General features: G+C 42.5%; 1 long non-coding RNA gene across 1 annotated transcript; it reads left to right on the forward strand.

The window, feature by feature from the left end:
- Positions 1-372: 372 nt before the first annotated feature.
- On the forward strand, positions 373-3,190 carry LOC122465411. Its single transcript, XR_006290255.1, has 2 exons — positions 373-1,222; positions 2,297-3,190. It is a non-coding gene; the product is annotated as an uncharacterized LOC122465411 (long non-coding RNA).
- Positions 3,191-3,488: the final 298 nt, after the last annotated feature.

Here is a 3,488-nt window from a genome sequence, read left to right on the forward strand (position 1 = left end):
GGCTGGATGCGGGTCCTAGGGGAAGGGGGAGATCCAGAGAGGACTGGGAAGGGGAGGAGTCCTGGGGGGAAGGATCTTGAAGAGATTGCGGGGAGGAGAGGAGATGTTGAGGGGATTGGGGGGGAAGCAGAGCCCTGGGGAGAGAAGGGTGATCTTGAAGGGTTGGGGGGGGGGCAGGAGTCCCAGGTGGAGAGGGGGAGATCCAGGGCCAGGAAGGGGGGGGGGGGGCGTCACCTATGCATGGACCTGTGCATCAAGTGATTCTGTGGTGGGCTCCTCCCAATCTGCCAGCAGTGAGAACCAACGGGCTAGAGCGGGGAGTCAGGCCTAGCCCCGTGGGACAGGAGCTGCTGCTGCAGGGTGAGTGTGGGGTGGGCTCAGTCTCCCCAAGGAACGTTTTCACCACCTGCTTATGCTAAGAGAAGACCACCCCATCAGTTAGGGCCTGCTACTTTAATTGGGTCCAGCTTGAAGGATCCTGCTACTATAGGTTTGGGGAGCCCTTGTTAACATTTGGGTGTCCATATGTACCCTGTGCGTGTTGTTTTCTATATACTGAAACTTTATTTTGTTGGAGGTTGCAAAAGTCTTTGTCTGGTAAAATCTGTATTTTACCTATAATCTATATATTACATTCATGGCATACACACCAAGAAGTTAGATAGAAACATCAAGTACTCTTGCTGGAAGGCTGCAGTGTGACACAACTTCATTTCTTACAATTCTGAACAGTAACACACAAGAGCCCCAAAACAGAGAGAGGAAAAGCAGACTGCTCCCTAAGGCAGTGAGGCACAACTCACCCCACCTTGCTTTTAGCTGGCTCTTTCCAGATGGACTCCCACACGTTGGTACAGAGCCCCAGCACCTGCAAGCAGTGGTAGCTTCCCGTTCCCACAGGCCTCAATACACAACACTGTATATGCAATAACTTTGACAGTAAGCCTGCCCTCTTGTTTCCCCTTTGGTTTGTGAAGCGTTAATCCTGTCAGAGTTTGTGTAAAGAGAAGCGGGGGAGGGAAGGAAGGTTGCTCTGCAAAACCTGTGTACCTTGCTGACAGCTTGGGCGCCAAAACTGTCTCTCTGACTCATTGTCAGTAGGCAAAAAGTATCACAAAGACTAGAGGCAGTTTTTACTCTCAGGTCGTGTGACAACACAGAGGAAGAGAGATGGACAACCAGCTCTTTCTGAAGTGACAGCTTGGGAGCATTTTACCATCTGGTATTTGCAGGTCTTCTTTTTAGGTTAACCATCAGCCACTGTATTTTCTTTGTGTGTGTCTGTGTGTGGGTTGCATGATATAGATATGTATACAGATCTGTATTTTGCTAAATGTTTACTGCTAAAGCACTTAAGATATGGTGAATCTTAAGGAAAACAATTTGGTTTTGATTACTGTAAAGCACAGCTGTAGCTTTGCCTAATGTTTAAAGGCAATTTACATTTTATTTATTAAATAAAAAGGTGACCATTTTCATACATTGACATTCCATTATTTAAAAGCACAGTAAAATAGAGTACCTGCCTATACTCCTGTGTACCTTAAATTCTGAAAGAGTTACAGATTTAATTTACCAAAAGGGCATAATCTGTGGCAAGAAAATCAAAAATGTGCTCAACTCCTTTACATAGAATAGTCTGACCAAGAGAGAACAACTAATGTAGTAATTAACTTTACTCAAAGGTTAGATCATTTGTAGCTTTGATAGCAATTTAGCAGATAATACAAATGTGGTTTTGTATATTTCTAACACACATTTCTTTTAAGCTAGGCTGTGTGTTTTCTATAAAATATTGCTAAAAAAGATTGACTGAGTTTGTGTACTTTGGGGTTGAGCTATGCAGGTACCGGATTCACACAGGATAATCTATATAGCCTTTGTATGTGAGAGAGCCTGGTTTTCTCTGAAATTGTTATCAATCCCTGGGTATAGGCAGTGCCCTGGGTGTCTGACAGTGTTCCTCTACGTATGTATGTTGTTTCTATTTATGTGTATCTGTACTGATTGCACTTGGCCTTCAGATGTAGCCCCTGTGTGCATATATTTTTCTAAAATACTGAAATATTACTGTGTTGGAGGGGAGCTAAAATTGGTAAAGCCTGTCTGTTACGTAAAATCTGTATACACATTAACTTTTGCGCAGAGACTGCCCTGCACTGTTCCCCATTACTGCGAAGCATTAAGCCTGTCAGAGACGGGGAGAAGGAAGGTGACCATGATGGAGTAGCGAGTCCTTGCAGGTCTGGCTGCAGAGTGTAATTAGCACCTTTCCTTTGTGTTTTATACAAACTAGGTTCCTGTGTTATGAAGAGGGCTGGAGCCTTGTGAACCAACACCGCTGCCCTGAAGGTCAGACAGAAACCAACTTTTTCCTCAAGGAACTTTTCTTAGGAGTTGGGACGGCTTAACATCTGCTGCTTGCAGTTCTATTGTTAATTTGTTAGGCAGCACAACCAAGATGGTGTTTTTCTAATTTTTCAATGTATGTGTCTGTGGGTGACACAGCTGTAAATATACAAGTTAGTTTGTAAGTAGGCTCCAAGAAGTTTATCTATAAAATAGCATCTATAAACTGGTTCCGTTGGGTGTGTGCTACGGATGAGGTGTTGCGGGGTTGTTTGTGTTATATGCTTTGCTGCTGAAAGAATTTTAAAAGAAACTTGAATATATGTCAGAGAGTTTGCCTCTCTGTGTGTGTTCATGGGTTTATAAGTAAGTTAGACTGCACTATGTGAAAACGTGGACATTTTACCCAATTCCATCTACCTTGAGAATAGATAGATTTTTTTTCTCAATTTTTGTCCCACTTGCATGACTATCAGTTTTAATAATGTAAGTTCTAGGAACATTACAAGTGCTTTTCCCATTCACTTTTACGAATCTACCAAAAAGGCATACGTTTATGAGCTTGCACATATTTTCTGCGTGGCTTTAAAATCAGATATGGCTTCTGTGAGGACATTAGAAAGTACACGTAAGAGTTATTTGAAGGGCCACATCCCACAGTACCTGCGGCCATGGTGCTAGGCACACATCCTGCTGTGTGGATGGTAAGTAAGGAGAGATGCCAGTTTGGAATGTTTGTGACTGCACCCAGTTTGCATCTTGTCTCTTTGGTTGCAAAAATAAAAAATCATCCATGGAAATGGGATTGAATAATGAATATGAATAAAAGAATTAAGAAAAATGGAGCGATTTACTGCCTGTATTAGATTAACAGTTGAGCTATTTGGGGGGGAAATATGGGCCAAAAGGGATGAACTGATTTTTTTAAGTACTTTACAAAAACAATATAAATACCTGCCGCAAATATAACTTATAATGTCTCTGCTCTGCTGTATTTCCTTGCCTTTTACACTTACTTCCTCTCTTTTCAGAGTAGCCGCCATATTAGTCTGTATTCGCAAAAAGAAAAGGAGTACCTGTGGCACCTTAGAGACTAACCAATTTATTTGAGCATAAGCTTTCGTGAGCTACAGCTCACT

The sequence above is a fragment of the Chelonia mydas genome, chromosome 4, assembly GCF_015237465.2.
Source record: "Chelonia mydas isolate rCheMyd1 chromosome 4, rCheMyd1.pri.v2, whole genome shotgun sequence".
Classification (NCBI taxonomy): domain Eukaryota; kingdom Metazoa; phylum Chordata; order Testudines; family Cheloniidae; genus Chelonia; species Chelonia mydas.